Raw genomic sequence first — 26,166 nt, 5'->3', positions numbered from 1 at the left:
AATCAATGGCTCCATAAGCGGCAAAGAGCTTGCAGAGGAAATCAACGAGCATTTCAATAAAGCGGCCATGCCCCAGTCGTCTATTCAACAGGGTGGGGACTACTGGCCTCCTCGCCGAGTAAATTCATTCGTATTGGAAGCCATTACCGAAACAGAAATTAATGATCTTATAATACACCTGAAAAGTAATGCTGCGAGTGGGCATGATGATATTAAAGTTGAACCCGTAAAGCGAGTGTCATCAATAGTCAGCCCTGTTCTAGCCCATCTCGTAAATCTCACGTTTTCTACAGGAGTATCTCCCGCACAAACTAAAGCTGGCCAAAGTACTTCCAATACACAAAAGAGGGAGAACTGATGATATTATGAATTGCCGGCCAATCTAAGTGCTACCGGTGTTTTCTAAGGTTTACGAGCTGACAATCAAAAACCGGCTGTAAAATACCTAAGTATCGTATAATATCACCCTCACAATATGACTTTCAAAAAAATAAAACAACTCAGGACGCTCTTCTTACCGTAAAGCAGCCAGTAATCAGAACTCTTGAAGATCATCTTTTCACCTTGGGAATATTTCTCGATCTGCGTAAAGCCTTCGATTCTGCTGACCATGAAATCATAGCTATAAAATTAGATTGCTATGGGATCCGAGGCGTTACATTGGATCTTATTAGGAGTTACTTATCGTTTCGGCGTCAGTTTGTTAAGATAGACTGTATTACTTCAAAGCAACTTGATATTAAACTAGGTGTCCCACAAGGGTCCATACTAGGCCCGTTACTTTTCCTCTTATATGTGAATGACATCACGGAATTAAAAACAACACCCACAGTAGCCATGTTTGCAGACGACACTTTTTTACAGGTAGGACAGTGCATGACATCGAACAATCAGCAAATGGTTATTTGGACGAACTATCCGCGTGGTTGCAGCAAAACAAACTTCAACTCAATGCAGTAAAAACAAAGTGCATGGCATTTAAGCCAATCAATAAGCACGAAATGAAATTGATCTGGAGTACAGAGGACAAAACTTATAGCAAGTGAGTCTGCAGAGGTTTCTTGGGGTATGGTTTAGTGAAGACCGGTCTTGGACCCCTCATGTCAATCACCTGCTGTCTGAACTCGCAGTCTGTCGGATGTCTCAGAAAAATAGCCTCCCTTCTACCTCTCTGGTTAAAATATTCACTATATTACTCCCTGTTCTGTTCCAAACTTTTGTATGGTATTCTAGTCTGGGGAACGACGACAAATGGGAACTATGATAGGCTACAAATGCTGCAAAAGCGTGTCCTCCGAATCTTTGTAAACCACACCGCTCCTTTAAGATTGTTACCAACGCAACCACTTTTTCCTACCTTTGATGTTTTACTAGCAAATAAAGTCTATTTATGGGTACTGGTACAGCAGATCTATAAAAAGAAACTCCACACTATTTACATGCTGGTCTTGGGGCCATATGATATTCGTAACCCCAAACGGAGAACCAAACAAGTTAGAACAAACTATGGAAAGCAAGATTTTGAATATCAGGTAATAGACATGCTAAATCGCTATGCTTCTATTTTGGATTTCTGTTTGCCGACAAAGACGTTCAAAGGGCAACTTCGGGCAATTTTGTTTTCTGTTTACAATGTACAGTAACGTTGATAAATCTATGTTTTCTTTATGCCAATATGAACTTTTCCTATGTTTGTGTGGCATGAGCTAATGTTCAATGTAAATAATGAAATCGAATTAAGCCGCCCCAGTCCATAGTGGCTGAAAGAATAGAGCCATGCTGTATGAATATATGCGTGTATTTTTTATTATTTTTTTTTTCCTTGGCTTCTATGTTCATATTTATGTATTGTACCAGCTCTCTTATGGACTGCTGTAGACTGCTTAGTTTGTTACGGGGGCTGAGACCTCGTCAGGCAATCATGCCTTTTGTCTCTGCCACCCGCAGGAAGGAGTGATTTTCTGCAAATAAAAAAAAGACTGACTGACTGAAATATTATGGTTTAGCATCCCAAAACAACTACGGCTATGAGGGACGCAACAGCTGAGGGCTCTGGTATATACTCACCACCTGGGGTTTTTTTACATGCACCAGCATCCTCGTTAAGGATGGTCTCGAGTATTCTCGGTGCTATCGCTTTCCTCACCTGGAGGAACGAAGAAAATAACAAGCCTTGAGCAACAAAAAATTAGGGAGACACATCATCTCGACCTGTAAGGGAACAATGCACCAGCGTTAATGATTCTTGTCTGCAGATCCCGCTGTGGATTTTCGTTAATTTACATGCCCTTGGCTAAATCACTAATCCCTAATTCATGTCTCTGTTAAATTACCCATACTCATTAGCATACGGTCTTAGGCTGCCCTCCATGGTAGAAAACCTAGAGGGACAGTAATATAAGTGCGCAACGAAGATGAGACAAAGAGGAGAATTGAGCAACGATGGCACAAAACTGACAACTGATTTAATGGAAGAACGGAAGAGCATATATATACACACACTTGGTGTACCCACATGCGCATAGTCGAAATTTGTAAAATATATCATCACATGTAGAACGCCCCCCCATCACACGCACGTGATGAAACCTGCCGTCGCACTATCGATTGTGCAGCATGGTCATCTCTTTTTCTGTCAATGCGACAGACATTTTACTAACACAAACATTTTGCTTCCGGTTAATATGGAAAGCCTCGGCGATTTCTCGAGTAGTCTGGTCTTTATGAAGAAATAGTATATTAGTATAAACAAAGAAAGGTACAAACTCACACGCGTTACAATGTTTTGCTAAATTTATTTCATTCTTTGTTATATACTGCATTTTCCATCGGCCTGTCTGCCCAATATACGTACTGCCACAGGACTATGGTATTTGATGCCTTACACCCATCCTACACCTAATGATATCCTTGCCGTGATTGACCTGGCATCTGTTCTTACTTCTTGTGTAGGCTGGACATATATGGATATCTTAGATAGCTTATGATTGTGGGTCTCATTTATTTTTATGACTTCCAAGGAGTTCCTGTCTTCAGAAGCCCTACATTTCATGAAAGCGGGACAGGGTTAATATCCTGCATGAAGATACCAAGAAGCTTGTACACAGAAAATTGAGAGTGAAATGGCAGGAATTTGAAAGCATTTAAATAAACAACTAACTACACTTAGTCAAACCTGTCATCGAGGAATGTAAACCATGCAGTCATCGAATACATATCATAGAGGGCATTTTAGGCCATCTTTACAAAAGAATACCCACACCTGACACACAGTTTCATTCTTATGGAAGAGGACAAACGAATATGCAAGGAGTGTGGAGATAAACTAACAATAAACTGTATCTTACTTCCATGTGCGCCAGACTCAAGGAAATGAGAGGAAAACATTTTGTACAATTTTGCAACAGATCCCTCTGCATCCAAGCATGATCCTAGGAGAGACTGCACTAGTTCAAATCCCCTGCATTTTTGGTTTCCTCAAATGAAACAACGTTCCTAAACAAGCTACATCCTAAAGAACATAGTCATTACACACGAAAATAAATGCAATAAACCTTGTTCTTGGTACATGGCAGCATTAGTCGCTTATTCCCCATAAAAATGAACACAACGCCGTAAGATATACCTCGGTTAGCTATGTTATTGAGATAAGCTTTCGGTTTGGTGTGTCTTTATTCACGTGACAGCACTGTCATGCGGGTCTAACGTCCCAGCGATCATAAAATGACTTTTACCAAATTTTAGCATAATTTTAAGAACCGTGAAGGCGATTGTACACATCTCCAAAGACGCGCGGTTGTTTGGTTTCGACTGGAGTAGTCAACTGTATTATCAGCGTCCTCCTACTTTGTTTCTGAAGACAGCCTGGAGTGAGAGTGTTAAAGATAATAGATTTTTGAACATTTAGCATGTTTCTGAAGGCGTTGCGTTCCATTGCGAGGCCTACAAAAAGCAGCTGAATGTCAAACGCCGCCTAGGGAGGCTTTCTAGCAAAGCAGCAGTGTAGCGTGAAAAATCGCTCTGCCGGTCCAGCGCTGGCCGCGTTCTTGAAAGGCGAACTGTTCGAGCTTAAAGCTACTGACCACACCTGAAACACTGAGTTGTGAATACTGTGAGCCCTCCACGGATCTTCTTTCATTTGTACGTACCATGATCGTCTTCTTTCTTTTGTACATACCATCGTCATCGTCCCGCGGCGCCGGCTCCGGCACGCGCCTTGGTTCATCATCGGATTAAACGCTGACACGGCATACCCTGCCTTGCTGCCACGACTCTGCCGTCTCTACCTGGCCTTCTTTGACAATACTATAAAATTCCGTCCACTCTTCGATCAGTGATACGTCCACAGTGGAGCATTTATGCTCTTCAGGGTAGGCCAGCCGTGGGAACAAAGATGCGTGGTTGTAGCAACGATCGCTTGGATGGCACCCTCTGGAAATTTCCAAGAGTGAGCTTCGTAAACGAATTATGCAGCGCACATTTTCTACTGCGTAGCGAAATCCAGCGACGCATGCATATCTCCCGCTCGTTTCAAAGCTGAGACCGTTCAGTCGGGTCACGCAAACCTCGAGCAGGTGGGTGTTTAAACTACATGTTCGCAAAATTCAACGACGAGAAAAAGATATGCAGGCTGAGCACTTGTCTGGTCATCCCCTAAACTGATAGTACTTTATTTAGGACTCAAATTAAGCGTCCAACAGTTCGGCTGCCTGTTGTACCAATGTTAGTAGCAAAGAATATTGCGGTTCGTAAGGAAGCGGTCATTCCCGCTTCGGCTGTTTGGTTATTCACTCATGTATTGCAGTGCAGCGGGCCTTCGCCTCGACGAGTCAACATGCAGCTTGTGGTGTTTTTCCGTGCAGGCAGGAAACGAAGACAGCAGCCGTGAAGCACGCGGTGGGAATTTCTTTATTCCCGGAAACAAGTTACTGGCGAGCGCCAGCAGAGCTGGGCGCTGTCCGTGATAAGCCAGGGCGAAGTGCGCAGCAGCACGCGGCGCGGCGGCATATATAGCCGTTATCACTGAGGGGCGTGGCGCACAAGACAAGTAGGCGCGCAACTACTACACTCCCCCAGTCTTATTTGAATAGGGTGCATACAGTCAATAAAGAAAAATCAACACAGACTAGTTCAAGGCACATAGCGGTCTGGAGGGCGGCGCTGCCTTTCCGGATACCGCCGTTGTGTCGTGGATGGAGGACGGGACGATGTTGGCTGAACCGGCGTCGTCGCTGGACGTGGCTGCTCAGAGGTACCCTGCTCTTCACGAGTGTAGCGAGAGTCCAAGCCCACGGCCTGAATGATGTGGTTCTGGTGGCGTTTCCAGATGAACACTCCTTGACCGGTTTCCACTTGAAGTCGGTACGAAACAGGTCCCGTTCGCTCTAACACGACAGCAGGCAACCACTTTTCACCCCGCCAAAAATTGCGCACTAGGACACTGTCACCAAAAGAAAATTCACGTGTGCGCTGCTTGCGACGCACTGTCTGCACAGACTGCCTTGTCGAACAGTCTGCTGCAGCGAGGGCTTGACTGCGTCCAGCCGGGTGCGCAGTCGCCTGTTGAGCAGAAGAGTAGCCGGCGCCTCGCCCGTCGTCCGGTGTGGGGTGTTTCTGTAAGACAACAAACTCTCCCAATGTTGTGGTTAAACTTGCAGCAGTACTTTTCCGTAGTGCCGCTTTCAAAGTTTGGACAAATCGCTCAGCTTGTCCATTACTACTAGGATGGTAGGCTGATGTTCGTACATGCCGCGTGCCAATGCTCTTAAGATACTCTGAAAACACCGCTGAGGTAAATTGCGGCCCATTATCAGATACCAAGACTTCAGGGTAACCAAACCTGCAGAAGAGTTCGTGGAGTCGATTGACTGTGCTTTCCGCAGATGTGTCGCGCATCTGGCACACCTCCGGCCACTTGGAGTGAGCGTCAACAACCACCAAGAACATGGTTCCTTTGAAAGGTCCTGCAAAATCGATGTGCAGGCGCTGCCATGGTTTGGTTGGCCATGCCCATGGGTGCAAAGGGGCAGGACAGGGCATTGCGCTTTGCGTTAAACAAGCATTGCACGAACGGACTTTAGTCTCAATGTCGCGATCAATTCCTGGCCACCAGACGTAACTGCGTGCTAGTTCTTTCATTTTCACAATTCCAGGGTGTCCCTGATGCAATTCATCGAGCATCTGAGGCTGGTGTTTAGCAGGAATAACGACACGCATACCAAGAACGAGACATCCTAGCTGCGGCGAAAGTTCACAGCGTCTGTGAAAAAACTGTTTCATTTCTTCACTGTCAACGCGCTCAGGCCACCCGTTCATTACGTGCTGCATGACTCGTCTAAGGATCGGATCTCTGGCCGTTTCGCGTGCGACGTCACGATAGTTGATTGGCAAGGACTGCAAGCGTAGGAGATAAAATTGATCATCCGAGCATTCTTCGCTTTCACGTTGCAGAGGCAGTCGCGATAAGCAGTCTGCGTCGGCGTTTTGACACGACGGCTTATACTTCAGAGTGAAGTTGTAAGCTGACAAAACTAAAGCCCAGCGTTGCAGACGTGCTTCGGCGATAGTTGGTATGCCCGTTTTGGGACCAAAAATTGTCTGCAAGGGCTTGTGGTCCGTAACTAATACAAAAGAACGACCAAAGAGGTAATAGTGGAAGCGTTTCACGCCAAAAACTAAAGCTAGTGCCTCTTTCTCTAGCTGACTATAATTGACTTCTGCTGCAGATAAGGTGCGAGATGCGTACGCCACAGGATGACACTGACCGTTTGGCTGTACATGAGAGATGACAGCTCCAATACCGTATGCCGATGCATCACACGATAACTGCAGGGGCGCACCGGGGTCGTAGTGAGTGAGAACTGGTGGCTGGGACAGCAGCTCCTTGATGTTCGAGAAGGCTTCTTCGCACTCGTCATTCCAGGACCAGGGAACATTGAGGCGTAGCAACCTGTTGAGGGGCAAAACAACTCTTGACAAGTTAGGAACAAACTTCCCATAGTATTTGATCAAACCCAGCAGCGAACGCAATTGGTGCTTGTCTGTAGGACGCGGAGCTTGTGCTATAGCTTCTAGCTTGTCAGTAGCCGGCTCAATTCCGTGAGCGCTAATGACATGTCCCAAGTACTGCAGCTTGTCTTTCAAAAATTCGCATTTTTCCTTCTTTATTTTGATGCCTCTCTCAGACAATCTTTTCAATACTGCCTCTAAATTTCTTAGATGCTCCTCTTCCGTCTTTCCGGTGACCATTATGTCGTCGATGTAGCAAGTAACGCCTTGAAGTCCTTTCAATATATTGTCCATGATTTTCTGAAAAATCGCCGGTGCTGAGGCGATGCCAAAAGGCAACCGGTTAACAACATACAGGCCCTTGTGCGTGTTCAAGGTTAGGTAGGCTTTTGACTCCTCGTCCATCTCGACTTGTTGATAAGCCCGATTAAGATCAATTTTCGAGAATTTCTGACCTCCGGCTAATGCTGCCAAAAGCTCATCCAACTTAGGAAGCGGGTATGTCTCGACGTCTAGAATCGGATTCAAAGTGAGCTTGTAATCGCCACAAATTCTAATTGATCCGTCACGCTTTATCACAGGAACAATTGGTGTAGCGTACCTGCTACTGGCGACGCGAGAAATGATTCTCAACCTTTCGAGCTTTTCTAGCTCTGCCTCTACCCGTTCCACAAGAGCGAAAGGTACACTTCGTGCTTTCAGAAAACGTGGTCTTTGGTCATCTTTGAACTGGAGACTTGCCTTTTCTCCCTGTATGGTTCCTAGCTCGTCACTGAACAAGTCTGCGTTTCTCCGTAGCAGCGCTTCCAATGCTGCCGGCGGACTGCCTGGTGTAGCGGACACCTTACAAAGCCCTTGAATTCCACTCCAGTCTAGTCTGATATGCTGTAGCCAGTTGCGACCTAAGAGCGGTGTCCCGTTATGCGGAAGAATGTACAGCGGCAGACGTGCCTCTTGGTTGTTGTGGCGGACGAGCACATCCATTACGCCAACAGGTTTTACAGTTTCCCCCGTGTATGTTTTCAGTTGCATTGTTGTACGTTGCAAACGGATACCGGGAAAGCACTCTTTAGCCTGATGGTGCGACATAACTGACACTGCTGCTCCTGTGTGAAGCTCCATTCGTATGGTAGTTCCTTCTACATTCACTCCAACCATTATGGGTGACGTTCTGGACACGTCGACACTATTTAGCTTAGTTAGGTCGAGCAGCGCCTTGCACTCAAGCGTGCGCATGCACTGCTTCTGTTTTTTCTGTACTGTTCTAGCTTTGCACATTCTTCGTATGTGCCCTTGTCGGTTGCATTCGAAGCAAGTAGCTCGTACGTGCGGGCATGCTTGTGCATCATGCTTGAATGAACCACAACGATAACACGGCTGCGATTTGCCACTTTTGCTAGCGTACTTAGGCTTCTGTTTCCCACCCTGCATTCGGTGAACGTTTTCAGCGCTATCTGATAAGTCATGTGCTGTCCCTGCATTGCTCATTGCAGCCTCGGCGGCCAAAGCACGGTCAATTGCCTTCTGAAATGTTAGGTGCTTGTCCTGAACAAACAGGTGCCTCTGAATGTCAATTCGCCGTAAGCCACAGACAAATTTGTCGCGAAGCGCATCGTCCAGAAAAGAGCCAAATTCGCAAGTTTGAGCCAGCCTGCGTATATCTTCCACAAACTGGGCTATCGTCTGCGTTTCACGCTGCACAGCGCGATAAAACTTCGCTCTCTCAGCAATAACGGATGGCTTCGGTGACAGATGCTTGCTCAAAATTTCCCTCAACTCGGTTAGTGACTTCGAAGTAGGCTTGTCAGGAGCAGTCAAAGACTTTAAGAGTTGGTAAGTTTTGGGACCGATGAGACTCACGAATACGTCGACTTGAAGGTCGTCCGGAACCTTGTTCGCCTTCAAGTACGATGCGAGGCGTTCGTCGTATGACGTCCAGTCACTCGTCGAGTCGTCAAAAGGTTCCATTAGTCCGAGCTGGGAGGCCATCTTGCAGTATCGGCACCAGGGCTTAGCTCCAGGGTCCCGCAGTCGATGCGTTGATTCTCGTCGCCATTATGTGGTGTTTTTCCGTGCAGGCAGGAAACGAAGACAGCAGCCGTGAAGCACGCGGTGGGAATTTCTTTATTCCCGGAAACAAGTTACTGGCGAGCGCCAGCAGAGCTGGGCGCTGTCCGTGATAAGCCAGGGCGAAGTGCGCAGCAGCACGCGGCGCGGCGGCATATATAGCCGTTATCACTGAGGGGCGTGGCGCACAAGACAAGTAGGCGCGCAACTACTACACAGCTCGCCGGTGTACTGCCGTAGGCTTCTAGTAGATTCGCCATGTCTTTTGTCATGGCTGTGAGGTAGAATCTAAAGCAAGGATTTAACTACAAACATCCTATTTCCTCTCTATGCATGTGAGGAACGAGCATATAGGGCATTTCACATACAGCGTATGCACATACTTTGGACTGCCGAATGTTCTGCACGGCAGGGTGTGTGTGTTGCGCCGGCGCTCAATCTTCGGAGGTCGATGCGGGATCTAAGAGAGCGTGAATGCTAGACATAGCTCGCTTGCATTACGGCCAGATCGAGGGGATAATTCAGTGCGAAGCGAAAGCTGCTAGTGAATCTATCTCGATGCCAGCTAATGGAGCCGTGCGGTGCAGTTCGTCGCATCTTCTGCAGATATGTGTGTGACAAGCAATGCTTGCCGTACACAATTCTGAGTGAAGACCGTGATCTACGTGAGAATGGGTGAACTCGACGTAGCATCTCATTGAGAGATATTCACGCGTAGCAAGCGGAATACAGACATACGCGGTCGACGTGCATATAGCCATGAGCCTGTATATCGACATCTGCCGTGTATTTAAGAGAATCGAATGGGTACGTCGCATGTGTCTTTAGACACTTCGTTTTTAAAAAGCTTTCGACACTGTTAGTTACTCTATTGTGTTAAGAAAATAGCACTACGGATTCCTACAGTATACACTTGACTTTTTAGGTAGTTATCTTTCAAACAAGAAGCAATACATTTATCTTGATATTCTTTCCTTCCCTTCAAGAAGTTTAAACTGGCATTCCACAAGGTGCTTTCCTAGGCTCTATTTCGTTCTCTATATATAATTAATGATGACCCACAAATGTAACCTTCATCTAAGGCCATTCTATACGCTGATTATATTACACAGCAGTAATCTTTTCAGGGAAGTTAGTTTTAGGAATGGAAGCGGTAATTCCAAAGCATGCGGGATAAATGTCTGGTTTAACTGCAATAAACGCACGCTTAAAAATCTAAAACAAAATTTGTTTTATTTCGTCCAGGAAATAAGTTCGTTAGCACTTCTATTCTCAATAATTTATTAATAGAACAGCCTTGGAGGAGACAAAGTCAATGAAATGTTTAGGTTTTGCAAGTGACAACTAGTTAAACTTTAAAGAACACATTGCAAACGTGTGTTCAAAACGAGCTTCAGATGGCTACATTATTTTTCGAACGGCCATTTTTCATTCCCACGTTATCTACTGCAGCTATTCATAGGCATTCACATCCAAAACATACTTTGATCCCATTATTCGTCTTCAAAAAAGAGCTCTACACATAACAGCCTTCTCGCACTGGCACTCACCTACACCTTTAATAATCTCAGAGCCCCATATAATCCCTTTTACTCTTGCGTCAAAAATGAAAGTGTGCCTTGAAGTATATGCCATTGTCCTGAATGCTCACCCCTTACCAATTACATTATTTGTTATACCCAACAGGAGCACCAGAAATGCCTCCAAATTCTTCAACAATGCTCACAATTTTCGAAACAAATTCGAGCCGAATCTTGAAGAGCAAAGTAAACTTGCCTTAGCCTCGTTTCCTTAATTTTCGCGTTGTACATTGACACACGCTCAAACAGGTCGAGCCAATCTTCTTCATCCTTATCCCGTCGTCCTTGGAAGCATGGGACTCACAGGGCTAGATAAAAACAATGGGTGCTGTAGACTGGTCTGGTCATGTTGGGGCCGTGTTTCGGGTTCGAACGGAGTTCGGCAGCATACGGTGTTGAAAATGCCACCCTTGAAGTCCGCGGCTTGCTTGGTGACCTGAAGGCAGGTCCCGCAGGGTGACAGGAGAGATACTGATGTGTTCACCATGCCATATGACGGCATGTTTCGCCGTCATATAGTGTCCATTACTTCATATAGTGTCCATTACTTCGTCCTTAAATGTATGGGGTGCACAAAATAAGGGATTACCGTTTAATTCAGTAGCAAAATTCACCTATACGAACCGAGATGACCGAGGGGATTCGGCAGACAGCAGCGGTTGAAGTTACCATGTGATAACTTTGAATGCAGCTCCCCAACTACACAACTTTTTCCGGGGGTGAATTGCATGCGTTCGTGCAAAAGTGACATTGAACCACCTTTCAAGCGGAGCTGATTGCACTGTTCTCTGTTGACCATGTGTATTTGCAGGAGATCATGGATCAAGACTGGTAGAACCCGCCTAGACGATTGCAAGGAGGCCTAAGGATGTCCAGAAATTTGCAGCCCTACTGAGCCCTCAGTAGACGAATACTTATTCGTGCACATCCATAAGCAAACTAGTTCAGATAATACTATAACAGACAACAGTTATGAAGGATTCGCTTCTCCCAGCGCATCCAAAGATCTCGCAATACGTTCGAATTTGAAATAGCTTAATCATTCTACAATTTTACCTAAGGTACGCCTGAGACAACTCAAGTAATTTGGCGAAACATTCGCTAATAAAGTTCATTACGCTTTGTTCCTGCTGTGTTTTTTTTTTTTTGGGGGGGGGGGGGGTTCAGGGTGAAAACGCTGCAGGCACTCACAAGATTGTTAAATAAGTTTGCCAGCCTCTGAACATTCAAAAAAGTGATTCAACACTAATATTCAGCAAAAATGTGGCATGGTGTAGTTCTCAAGAGAGGAAAATTCTGGAGACGCGGGTTAGATGACTGATGCTTTCTCGTACGGGGAACGCACCCTGTGTTCACTGTTATCCTTAGGCTGGTGCATCCTTGCATAGTTGCCTGTTTGGTGTACGACTGCTTCAGGCAGAAAGCGTCTGCCTCTCGCAAACGCTACTGGCAGCAAACGAAACGCTGTTGCTTGATCCATCGCTCCACGACGTGCCGACATCGACACTGAATTGCGTCTTTCACACTTAGTAAGCGGATACCGGGTAGACTTGCGTTTATTGATTGGGGTAGGCGCATACATACGTGATCGTTATGGGACGACAGAGGAAGGATGGGAAAGCTCGAAATAAAGGTAACTAGTGCATATTTAAATATGTTTTCCGGCTCCCTATAACTGGAACGAGACGACCCTGTATAGGCGTCATGTGAAGCCTATATCCCGCTTTTCTGAGAGCAACGCATGTATATTTTTCGCAAGTCTCGGCCAGCATTTAGGAGCACTAGTTCAACTGTGGAGCATAAAATTTGGGCAAAGGTGTTTTACCGCTTCTTCGGAGATTTTTAAATAGCTTTCTCTGAAACGTAGAGCAGCAAGCATCTATTTTTGTTATGTTAATAATGAAACAACACAAAATGAGATTTAATCTATTATTGGACCTAATTCGACAACCGGCATCACATTTTAGCTTGGTTAATAAGGGACTATATCTTTACAACACCACCGACATGATCGCGTGAACAATATTCTCGAAGTTGACCACGCAAGTAACCGGATCCTCTGTCCATCTTTATTCTGAATATCTTTATTCTGAACTGTCTGTCCATCTTTATTCATGAATATCAAACTCGGCGGGACGCAATTTCAAACGTCTCACGAATGCCAGTCAGTCCATCCAGCCCATTTCAGCCGGCATTCCCAGCTACCAAAACATGGGAAAGCGCTGTAATTCACATATGTGCCAGTGCTGCATCTTGTTCGGCATATCTTCCGTGAAAACCATCTTAATTAGATCTTAACTCATCTAGATCCGAATTATGAAGTCAATACTTATCAAACGATGAGTGTCGTCGTGGGGCTTCATAAGGCAAAATCAAGATGAAACGCTGGCACGGAACGGTTCTCGAGTTTGGCGTTGAATAGAGCTACTGTTACAGAAATTGTGAGAGTTTCGCATGAATAATTGAACTAGTATCATCATTAGGAACCACAAAGCCACTTTCATAAAAAAGAAGGGGTATCTACCTAACCTTGTTCCCAGAATTGATTACCGCAATATGTTCATCACTTAGGACGGCCAAGGCCTTACCGGACGGAAGGTTGCAATATGTGCTCCATGGAGTTCAGTTTTTATAAAGTGGCAACGCAACACATTTGAAGGCAAACATAAAAGCATTGCATTTTTTTCTACCTGCAGAATTTTTGGCTGCCTCTTCTCACGTACATATGCAGCTTCCATGTACGAAGGTGTTTTCAACGATCTGCTGCGTTTTACGTAGTCTGGTTTGTGAATCTGGATTAACCATCTAGCTACAGCACGAGTAACAGTCCGAAACATTCATTGCTTTTGGAGAACTGCTGTATTTATTTTTTATTTATTGTTACCCTCAGGGTAAGAACATTACAGAGAGGAGAAGGTGAAGTACAAGAATACAAAAAATGCTCAGCAGAGAAACGTAAACAAGTAAAAAAAAGATGTCAGCATAGTTAAGAACTGCGCAATATTGCACAAGTATTATGTCGGACTCAGAAAATGTGTTAGAGGATATCATTACACAATATGTAAACAGTATTTTCGCGGAAATATTTAAATGCATGGTACTCTGAGGTGAACACATAAAAATTAAAGCAAAAGTTACACAGTACTAATGAAAATTTGTATGGTCGACATTTCGCACGGCACACTGGAATAACGAAAAATTAGTGATGGTTGCAGTAGGAGTGGGAAGGCGATTGCAGTCTTTCAATATGCGGGGTATAAATGATTCAAGGAAACTTCAACCATTTCATGCAGTTATGCCCACTTTGTGAATGTGGTCTATGCGAGATGATATATAAGAAGTTGGAATGAGTAGTTTATTGCGTAGGTCATCATGATAAAATATCTTATGAAAGAGGCATATACGGGCGAGCTTTCGACGAGCTGCGAGAGTTAACAGGTTGAGATTATATTTCATTGTGGATACGCTGGCAGTGCGGTGATAGAGAAGATGAATCGAGCTGCGTTGTTCTGAGTCATTTCTAGCTGGTTAATAACATCATTATTGCATGGATCCCAAACTGACGATGCGTATTCGAGTTGCGAACCAACAATGGTTTTGTAGAAGAGAAGGTTACTGTTAGCAGGGGCTGAGTGAAAGTTCCGTTTTAAGTAGCCTAATAGGCGGTTAAATTTGTTGACAATAAATTTGGCGTGAGTTTTCCAGCTGTGGTTAGATGTGATGTGATTGCCTAGCTACTTGTATGACGTTACTGATTCGAGAGCAACGTTGTTAAGATGATATCCAGGTAAGTTGCCAGTCGACCTTGACACTCGTAAGAATTTACATTTGTTAACATTTAGTGTCATTTCCCATGCATTGCACCAGGAAGAGATATTATTAATATCAGTTTGTATTGCGCGTACGTCATCATCAGTTATTATTTCACGGAAAAGAACACAATCGTCGGCAAATAGATGAAATAATGAGATAACAGTATCAGGCAGGTCATTAATGAATATTAAGAAGAGTAAGGGCCCAAGCACGGTACCTTGCGGAAAACCAGAAAGGACGGGGTGTAAGCTGGAGTTAGTGCCATTAGCTGCTACGAACTGCTCACTTTCTGTTAGAAAGCATTCAAGCCATTCAGTACATTAGTATGAAGTCCTATTGTACGCAGTTTTAGTAGCAGAAGCCGGTGGCAAACCTTATCAAACGCCTTAGCGAAATCTATAAAGATGCAATATACAGTTGAATAACGATCAAGAATTGTATGCAGCCTGTGGCTAAAAAGGACAAGTTGTGTTTCGCACGAATATGACTACCTTATCAAACGCCTTAGCGAAATCTATAAAGATGCAATATACAGTTGAATAACGATCAAGAATTGTATGCAGCCTGTGGGTAAAAAGGACAAGTTGTGTTTCCACGAATATGACTTGCGAAAACCATGTTGTGCATGATGAAAAAATGAGTTAGATTCTAAAAAGTTTACAATGTGTAAAAAAGGATGTGTTCGATAATCTTGTAGGCTGTAACGAAGTTCCGCCTTTACTTATACGGCCACTCATTCGAGGTAGTTACAGATCATCACGCTCTCTGCTGGCTCGCGTCTCGAAGGAATCCGTCTGGCCGTCTCGGGCGCTGGGCTCTCAGGCTTCAGGAATACGACATCCGTGTAGTGTACCGCTCTGGCCGCAAGCACTCTAGCGCAGACGCTCTTTCTTGGTCACCGGTGCCCTCGCCTAACTCAAAGTCCACTCCTCAAGCATCCTTGTCAGCACTCACCATTGAGGATATGCCTTTCGAGCAATTACAAGATCCTTGGGTTTCTAACCTGCTAGATATCCTTGGCACTACTTCCGCAGCTACGCATCCTCGGGCACTCCGCCGACAGGCATCCCATTTCACCATTCGGGACGGCCTTCTCTACCGAAGGAACTACAACTCAGACGGCAGAACGTGGCTTCTTGTCATTCCGCGCCACCTCCGCTCCGAGGTTTGTGCCCACCATTACTCTGACCCGCAAAGCGCTCATGCCGGCGTCCTGAAAACCTATGATCGAAATTCGTCAGAGGTACTACTGGCGGGAATATACAATTTCGTACGTCGCTACATTCGCTCTCGTACCGCCTGTCAACAACGCAAGATTTCTCGCCATCCCGCTGGCCCTCTCCAGCCTTTACGTGTCCAGCTCACCCGTTTGATCACGGGGGAATCGACCTTTATGGTCCGCTACCATGCAGTGCCGCTGGCAATCGATGGGTCATCGTCGCCGCCGACCACCTGACCCGTTACGCCGAGACTGCTGCACATCCCGCGGCGACAGCCCGAGAGGTAGCCCATTTTCTTCTGCACCACTTCATTCTTCGACACGGCGCCCCTCGCGAGCTACTGAGTGATAGAGGTCGTGTCTTTCTTTCCGAAGTAGTCCAAGAGCTCCTGTCCTCTTGCAAACCCTACTGAAAAATCCTGTATAAAATTCGTACAGGAAATCGTATACAGGTTTACTGTACAGGATCTGGGATACAGGATTGGGGGCTATATCAGCAAATTCCTGTACTGCCCTGGGAAGTCCGGAATGAAACCACGCGGAGCTCTGATACGGGAATGGCCTGTATGGTTGATGGCCCTCGTTTCCGGAAAGAAACGCGTCACCAGGGTGGAAAAAGCATGCAACAATATAAAATAAAACGACTACATTTAAAATAATATATAAAATTAAAAAAAAACAGTACCGAATGTGGAATCGAACCTCGGCCCTTATGGTCTTCACACGGGCACCTTAATAAAGAAAAAAAGAAACACTACTCTACAGCGGCTTATGGTTACAGTGGTTATTATTCAGTATATGTAGCTACTTTTGCTCTTTCGTACTTGTATATTTTCCTTGGCAGTAGAATTTGTGGCCGTAATTCACCGATCGCCCTTTAAACACGCTGAATATCTTTGCAGGCTATCACGAGGGTTCACAAATGTGGCGTATCTTTATAATGCATCGCTTTATTGAAGGCAAACCTCGAGATATCATAATTTACTAGTGCCGACGTGTTTTTCATCGTCTACGAACGCTTGTAAGTTTTCCTACATAGAGATATCCGCTGCACTAATACTTGTAATACTGGGCGTTTTAGCTTCACGTGCTACCAGCGGAGCATCGATGCCAATGAATACACTTCCGACTGAGCGGTTTCAATATGTAAACATTCGAGAACGCGTCGCGCGGTGTGCGGCTATCTGCGCATCGTTCGATGGTCAGCAATGTTTGTTTATTTTTTCTCGAACGGTTTTTTGTCATCGCTAGCGAAACGATACGTTCGTGCTTCTACTTTCGTGTTGTAGGCGGCAGATCTTCAGTCGCAGATATGAAGACGCACCGCAAGATCGTACGAGCTGAAGCGACTGTTGTACGCGCAAAAGCGACGCGACGCGCGTATATGCTTGCTAGCGCACACTTCGACGGCTTCGCATTTTCGAGGTATTTGGGAAACGAAGCGCGCCCTTTATATACAGAACAGTTGTATAACATGTTTGGTATCATGCTTATTTAGTGCGCTGGCGTGTCCGGCATGGTCATTCTGGTTGAGCTTCGTCGATCGGCTCGGCTTCTGTTCAGAAGCGGAATACTCTGCCCGGTATCAGTTCCAGAAATGACGCGTTCGTCCGGTTTCTGGTTAATTGATATAGGCTGAATAATACATAACACTACTACATTTGAAAAAGAAAAGAAAAAGAAACAAAAGGAAAAAAACTACATGTGATTCGAACTTCGGTATTTTAGGCCGGAAAGCACGCACTTTAACCACTACACCACGTCAGGACACGGTGATGGTAGTTATATATCTACTTATGTAGTCGAGATTGCTCTTTTGTAGTTTGTGTATTTTTGTAGGGTGTACAATTTGTGGTCGTCATTGAACGATCGCCCTTTAAACACACTGCATCTTTTTCCTGGCTATCACGAAGGGTTATCCGTGTCCCGCATCTTTACAATGTATCGCTTTCTTGCAGACAAACCTCCGAATGTCACAATTTACTAGTGCTTATGTGTTTTGTCATCGTCTTCGAGCGCATGCAATTTTTGCTACATATAGATATATGCGGTGCACCAACACTTGTTTTAGCTTCACCTGCTGCCAGTGGAGCCGCGACGTCATTGAATTTACTTCTGACCAAGTGTTTTGCATGCGTAAACACTCGAGGAAACGACTCCCGATGTCCGGCTGACCTGTGCATATTTCGATGGTCAGCGATGTTTCATTTATTCTCGAGCGTATTTTATCCGCGCTAACGAAACGCTACGTTCTTGCTTGCACTTTCGCGTTGAAGGTGGCAGACCTTCAGTCGCAGATTATGAAGATGCACCGCAAGATCGTACAAGCTGCAGCGACTGTTGCACACGCAAAAACAAAACGCGATGCATGTATGTACTTGCTAGCGCACACATCCACGGCTTCATATCTTCTAGGTATGTACGAAACAACGCGTACTCCATATACACAGAAAAGGTTTAATGTATATTATGTATGGTTTCAGCTTATTTAGCGTGAAGGCATATTCCGACGTGGTCATCCTGGCTGAGCTTCACGATCCGCCCGAGTTGTACTGAGAAGCGGAAATACTCTGTCCCGTATCAATTTCATTCATATCGAATTTGTCCGGTTTCTGTTAAACCGGACATGACCTGTCCTTTATATGAGCTCAATACAGGACTGGTCCGCCCTGTTTCATATCCATACCGGACTGTGATGTCGTGTATAAGATGCATACGAGAAATGGTCTGCCCTGTATTAACTCGATGCCAGGATGGATCGTCCGCATTGAGATTCATACCGGATATGACCTGCCCGATATAAACCCGTTTAAGCTTCATACAGTCACTGGTCCGCCCTGTTTCACATCAATTCCGGATTGGGATGTCATGTATAAGATGCATACCGGAATTGGTCTGCCCTGTATTACTCTATACCGGACTGGACCATCCGGATTGAGATTCATACCGGACATGACCTGTCCGATATAAACCCCTTTAAGCTTCATACAGAACTGGTCACACCGGTATCAAATTTATACGGGATAATACAGGACCGGTTCAAACCCGTTTGTCGCGATACGGGATTTTTCACTAGGGAATCGATACGTAGGGCTACAACTGCGTACCACCCGTAAACAAACGGCCTCACGGAGCGCTTCAACCGTACGCTTGGGGACATGCTCGCAATGTATGTTACAGCTGAATCTGGAAGCTCCAACTGGGACAAGGTACTGCCATTTGTAACGTTCGCGTACAACACTGCCACCCAAGCAACAACTGGTTTATCGCCCTTCTTTCTCTTATACGGCCGTGAACCATCTTGTACTCTGGACACAAATTTGTCATACCATCCAGATGCCTCTGAGTACAGTGCTTTGTTAGATACTGTACAGAAGGCCGAGGAAGGCCGTCAGCTAGCTCGCGCGTTTACCTCCAACACTCAAGGCTATCGCAGAGATCAGCATGATAGCGATACCCCTGCTCCCACGTTCCTGGCCGACAGCTTCGCTTGGCTATGCGTTCCTGTTACCAACAAACTAGAAACCAAATACCACGGACCTTATCGCGTCTTGGAACGCACATCCCACGTCATCGAGCCAGTCACCCATTCTTCCGACCACCGCCGTCTTGTCCGCGAGATTGTCCACGTTAGCAGCCTCAAGCCATATTACAACCCTCTGGTCGTCTCTTCTCCTTGAGTCGCCAGGATGGCGACTTCTACACGTCGGGGAAATGTTAAGAAGACAAAGAACGGAAAACGCTGCGGCATCGCTATCACCATCGCTTGTCTCCGGTGCCCATCTCTCGTCCTGAAGCTGTGCTCTGCGGCTGGCAATTCGACCCTGCTGTGCCCGAATTACTGGCCGCCCTAGACGTTCAAACCAACCATTAAATCCACATTGCACTGGGGATACTGGTAACTGAAATAAGGCGACAGTTATTAGGTGAATGTTTCCAAATTTATGTACTGGAATCACTTTCCTTGGTTTCCAGTCTGCCGGCATTGTACTATGCTCAAGAGATTGCTGAAATACTTTAGACAGAATAATAGATGAATATAATCTTGTGCTTTTTGAAAGCTTTGAGTTTATGCTTTCAGTTTAGGCAGCTGCATAAGGTTTCAGGCCATCAAAAATTTTGGCGATTCCATCGGGGTTGATAGTGATAGGGTACATTGGCAGATAATTATAAGGGCGACAAAAGGTATGTTGTTAGACAGAGATTTATTGAAGAAACTGGAGAAAACATTGGTTAATATTGTTGAGCAGCCACTGTCAGGAATAGGTTCGTCGTTGGAGCTTGTTAGAGTGATTTTAGACCTGTCTGCCATATTAACAACTTTCCAAAATTTTCTAGGATTTACTAGCAGCATATCCGGTAAAGTCTTAGTGAGAAACATTTTTTTAGCATTTTTAACAGCTGAAATATAAGCATCATTTGCGGCGCGATAGGATTACCAGCGAAACTGGCTGCGTGAGGTTTTAGCTAGCCGGTATGAGCGTTTCTTTCGGTTAGATAGCCGCCTAATGTGCGAGTTACACCACGGTGCCTTTAGATTATATGGGATATTTCGAATAGGAATGAAACGGGCCGTAAGTTCAGCAACCTTGTTCTTCAACAATGTCCGGTTAGCTTCAACGGCGCGTAGCTCAAAGCCTTCTAGGAGCTTCGTTAGAAAGAGGTTGATTTGGTTAAAAACAGCGCGATCAACGGGGCGTAGCTCAAAGCCTTCTAGGAGCTTCGTTAGAAAGAGGTAGATTTGGTTAAAAACAGCGCGATGGTAATTACGCAGTGTTTTAGTCGTCTTTGATCTTTTTTGTTTGGAGATGGTAATGTGAAAATTTAATACAAGATGATCGCTCAAACCTAGTAAGAATGTTATTTCTGAGCATAATTCAGGGCTTGAACAAAGAACTAGATCTAGTATATTAGCTGTAGTATCTGTTATGCGTGTTTGTTGTGTGATAATCTGGGCTAGGTTAAAACACGAACATAAGTCTACAAATTCTTTAGAAGTCGAGGAACAGGAATTTATAGGATTAGCGCCATCCAGCCAGTTAATTTCAGGAAAATTAAAATCACCCAGTAAAAATATAGGTGTTTTCAGGAATCACGTCGTTACGATGGTAATGGTGTCATGAAGCTCCGAGACAATTGTCGGTGATGAGTTCGGAGCCCGATAACAAGCCCGTAAATAACATGGCGGTGGGTTAGTTTTAGATGTACCCATACCATTTCCAAAAACGTAGCTATGTTAAGAGCGAAAGATTCGATGTATTTGTAAACGGCTATGAGGACGCCATCACCTTTCCTTGCGCTCCTATCGCATCGATAGAATTGAAATTTTTTAGGCGAGTCAAGAATTTCTCTGTCGCGAATGTGCCCATGAAGCCATGTCTCGGTTAGTACTAAAATATCAGAGGAACAAGAGTCAACAAGAGACGAAATTTCAGTACATTTTTTGATAGCGCTTCTTATGTTAATGAAGAAGACAGACACGTGGATTGGTGGGGAGCTGCAGCCACTACCTCTCTGTAAACGTTAATCGGATGACGATGCATTTCGCTGCTCAGAAGGCGACTGCCCTGAACTAGCAACCGGGCTACGAGCGACAGTTTGCTTCGAGGTAGTGTGGGTTAACTCTGATATGTTGTCTGTGATAGGATCGTATGTAAAGCACTTGTCGATAACTAGCTTATTGTACTTGAGCTTGAAGAATGACGAGCCGGGTAAGGATTTGTCATATTCGATTAACCTCTTTCTGGCTTGGCGTGTGGCTGGGGAAAAAGCCTCTGTTATACTTATTTTGTTATCTTTTAGCTTGCAAAACTTTTTCTTTCGTCTTGTAGTTCGTGAATTTCACTATAACGGGGCGGTTTCTGGAAGGGTTGTGTTGTCCGATTCTATGCGCACGCTGAATGTCCGATGAAGCTATCTCGTTATCGAGCTGCTTCAGCACTTTCGCTTCGGTTTGTTGCCATGTTTCGTTTTCATCCGCAATGTCGTGGGACAATAAGTTATCGCGCCGGCTTCTGTCCTCCAGTTCGCTCAAACGCAATTGCAAAAACGCATTTTGCTTGCGGATATCGCTGGTTGTGTGTTCCATGTTTTCTTTAAGATTGTCTATTTCTTCCACTTTTCGTTTAACATGTGCAAGCCTGCTGCCTATGTCCCCGAGAACCAATCGAATATTTTCCTGACCTTGACGGATCTCTTCAACACTTTGTTTTAGCTCCTGATTACTGGTGGTCATTGAAGCCGACTGCTTCTGCAGAAGCCTGAGGATGTGCAGTATCTCGTCGTTTTGGGAAGTTCTTGCTTGAGTTATAGGCACGCATGGTTCTACTTGGTCCGCGGAGCTTTCAATTGCGCTAGTGGATCCTTTATTTTGAGCACTACGTGTTAAGGGGGGAGGGCAGGGATTTTCTTCAACATCTCCCGTGGGCACGGGAACAGCAACAGGCAGCGATTGTCGTTCTTTTGTGCGTGTATAAAAAGACAGTTACGCACCTGTAGCAGTAGAATGGGTTGTCTGTCAGACATGGCTGAAGCCGTGGTGTCCGCGTACCCACTGAGAGCGTAGGGCGTTGCTGTATGTTTATAACAGACGCTGCGGAGCATGTCGATGATTATGCGGTTCGCCAGGCGATGCAAGAAGCACCGACTATTTCCAGCAGCGCCTCCGTGTCTTTTCGAAGGGCAAGGGTGTAGGCCTGTAGTGGAACGGGGAAAACTGCAGGAACAGGGCGAGCCGCAGGGACGGGGCAAGAGGCTCGCGTATTCCAGTGTTGGATGTACCAGCGCGAGATAGGCAGTCAGTTTTGCTTTTGTGGAAGCGAGCTTCAGTTTCCTTCTAATAAACCACAACTTATTAGTGAAGGACAAACGTACACGGGCATGCCAAAGTTCTGAAGTTCTGTTGGCGCCACTACCACGTGTGGGCATAAAACAGCGGATAGAGATGCCACAAGAAACCGAATGATATATTGGTTGTACTTATAGCGTTTAATAATAATAATAACTCGTTCACAGGAAGGGAAAGGTGCAGTATCTGTCACACTTGCTCTGCGGACACCTGAACCGCGCCGTAAGGGAAGGGAGGAAGATGAGAGTGAAAGTGGAAAGAGAGGAAGAGGAGCCGTAGTGGAGGGCTACGGAGAAATTTCGACCACCTGGGGATCTTTAACGTGCGCTGACAACGCACAAAACAGACTCGGCCAGTTCTGCACTCTGCGGTCAGTGGTTATGAAATTTTGAACAGCTGGAAGGTATGGCAATGCCTTTTTGAAAATCTCGATCATACTTCATAGCCGTAGTCCTTTTGGTACGATTGAGCAATACAAACCGAATGAAATCATAATTTTAAATATTCGAAGGAGGTGCCTATATAAACAGCGGTCGTCTGCCAGAACACCGAGCTGTGGTTTTTGCGACTGTTAGAATAAAAGAAAATGCACGGGCCTGTCAGCTAACTCTGTATTCGAGCCACCACTGCTGCCTAGTGGGGTCAAAGGCGAATTACAGCACCATAAGGGTACAAAACAAAATAACCAATACCCGCTTAGCAACAGCGTCGCACATTACCAAAGCGGCAGTGAATGAAACTAATTAATTTATTTATTGATACTTTCAGCCGTAAGGCCGTTACAGGGGGAATACAAATACATGTAATTAAGGAACACACAGCCACAAATACAACCTTATACATTTCTGGAAAACTCAATTCCAAAAATGACAAAACCGTCTCGCTCTGTAGATACAGGACTTTAGTACAACAGTGGTGAACAAATTATTCACTAAATAATTCGGCCTGCAAGCCACCAAAATCACAAATGGGGAAAATATGAAAAGCTAAAAGTGACAGGGATATCTTGTGGGGTATGTGACTGTATAAGCAATTTTCAAATTGAAGCATATTGTCTGTTTGAAGAAAGGCCTGGGCAGAGAATTCCATTCTGATATTGTTCTGGGGAAGAAAGAATATTTAAAGCAGTTAACATGGGCATTAATAGGTGTAACCTGATAGCTGTGAGAGCTTCGTATACGAGGACAGGAACGCTGTTGCAAATATGGGCTTGTGTTTATGTTGAAGTGGTTATTACACAACCGATAAAAAAAAATTTAGACTGGCGACCTTTCGTCGTTTAGATAGCGGAGGAAGTTGTAATTCAGGTAGCATGTCAGTAACAGAATCTGTGTATATATATTTTGATAGAATGAATCTGGCCGCCCTTCTTTGAACCTTTTTATTCATATCGATTTGTTTTGACGGATATGGATCCCATATGACGATCGGGTATTCCAGTGTCGCACGTACCAGCGCGAGAGAGGCAGTCAGTTTTGCTTTTGCTGAACCGAGCTTCAGTTTCCTTCTAATAAACCACAACTTGTTTTCGGCTTTTGAGCACATGTTATTAATTTGTGCATTCCAACTTAGTTAGAAGATACAGTAACACCTAAATAATGAAAAGAGCTTAGGCGTGTTATAAGTCGCCCCTCTATTTCATAACCAAACGAAAAAATATTTCTAGTTTTGTAAGTCACTGTAATATACGAAGTTTTTGTGTAAATAATTTTCATTTGGGAAGTTGTGCACCAGTGATTAATAGAGTTTAGTGCCGAATTTAATTGCAGCTGATCTTCTGGCTTTGAAATGACTGAGTAAATTAAACAATCATCCGCAAACAGCCGGACAGTAATATGGAGATGAAATGAGACTGCAATGTTATTGACATAACATAAAAATAATAGGGGCCCCAGCACAGACCCCTAAGGAAAGCCTGATGGCACACCCAGGATGCAAGATTTCGCGGTCTCTATCTCCACAAACTGAGCTCTGTTTGTGAGGTAAGCTTTTATCCAGTGTACAATATGTCTATTTACGCCAAGGCCAATCAGTCTGTTAGGTAGTTCATCATGGGGCGCACGCAAATGCTTTGGACATGTCTAAGCAGATTGCATCCACTTGATTCCTGTCATTTATTGCTTTTGAAAAATGATGCAGGGTTTCCATAAGTTCAGTAACAGTAGACAAATTCCGTCTGAAACCATGTTGATTGGAATTTAGCTTGTTTGTGTCCTCAAGGTATTTAGATAAGCAGTTGGCCACATCATGTTCAAGTATCTTGCAACAAGTGCAATTGATAGATACTGGTCAGTAATTGTCAGGCGTGTGCTTGCTTCCAGATTTCTGTACTGGAGCTACCCTAGCCTGCAGCCAGTCGTTGGGTAAGGAATGTTGCTTCAGAGATGCGTTGAATATAATAATTAGATATTTAGCAACCCATTCCGCGTACCGTCTCAGGAACTCATTAAGATTAGCATCAGAAGTTTTTTTGTATCTAAATGAAGAGGGAGGGGAAAAATACTTGTTGGGACAAGGTAATATCTGGCATGTCAGACGGTGGGGAATACAGTTCAGTTCTAGAATTCTGGGGCTAGGCGGTTGAAGCGCTAAATACAGATTGAAAATAAGCATTACACCTGTTAGCAAGTTCCCATTTATCAGTAATAACGGAACCATCCACTGTAATAAGCCCTAGTTTTTCACTTCAGGTTGAAAGGTGACGCCAAAAACGCTTGGGGGAATTTTTCATAAATTGCGTAAGCGTGTCTGAAAAGTACTGATCATTCGCTTTAAGCAATTTTTGTTTAAGCATTGAAGATAGGTGTAAAATTTCATTTTGAATCATCTCTCTCATACGCTTTATCCGCTTTATTTTTCGCTTTATCGGGATTATTTCTCGACTTATCCAAGGGCTACGTTTTCTGATTCTTTTATTAAGTTGTGAAACAAACCTTTGTAGGTAGTACGTGACTACGTTTTTAAACCACTCCCACAAATAACTGACGTCGTCTTCCCCATCAGATGAACCCAGGGTCATTTCCATGTAATCTTAGATGCTGACATTGTCGACTTTCGGAAACTCATTTGATAGAAATAGTTCGCCTTGATTCCCTTTCAGGTGGTCTCAGCCCTTGAAAGGAAACTAAGACAAGGTTACGATCAGAAAGCCCTTCCAATGGACATCCATATTCAATTATTTTACTGCTTACAAAAACCAAATCCAATGTTGGTCCCGTACTTGCTCCGATCTTTGTTGCACATTTAACAATTTGTACGAGATCCTTATTATAGGCAGTGTCTAACATGACCTCACAGGTTTTAGCATCAGTTGTGCCTACACCAAGAGCTTCCCAAGATATACTAGGACAATTGAAATCACCTGCAATTATTACATCTTATTTGTGAGATCCATTATTGAAAAAGTAGTCTTGTAACGATTCGAGAAATGCAATAGGAGCGTTAGGGGGTCTATACATTGCTGCAATAACACAGAACGAAATGACAAGCTTTACATTGCACCAGATGCTCTCTGTGGTAGGGCAGTCCTTCATAGGAACAAATTCGGTTCCGTTTTTAAAAATAAGCGCAACAACGCCACCCCGCGTATCACGATCATTTCTTATCATTCGATATGCAGGAGGTATTATCTC

General features: G+C 44.6%; 1 long non-coding RNA gene across 1 annotated transcript; it reads right to left on the bottom strand.

Moving 5' to 3' along the window:
* Window positions 1-1,643: 1,643 nt before the first annotated feature.
* On the bottom strand, window positions 1,644-22,377 carry LOC146170873 (uncharacterized). Its single transcript, XR_014703088.1, has 3 exons — window positions 22,180-22,377; window positions 2,068-2,146; window positions 1,644-1,961 (listed from the first exon to the last, which is right to left on the bottom strand). It is a non-coding gene; the product is annotated as an uncharacterized LOC146170873 (long non-coding RNA).
* Window positions 22,378-26,166: the final 3,789 nt, after the last annotated feature.

The sequence above is a fragment of the Amblyomma maculatum genome, unplaced genomic scaffold, assembly GCF_055883805.1.
Source record: "Amblyomma maculatum isolate TAMU_Amacu unplaced genomic scaffold, ASM5588380v1 scaffold_30, whole genome shotgun sequence".
Lineage (NCBI taxonomy): Eukaryota > Metazoa > Arthropoda > Arachnida > Ixodida > Ixodidae > Amblyomma > Amblyomma maculatum.
This window is presented reverse-complemented; position numbering and strand designations above follow the sequence as displayed.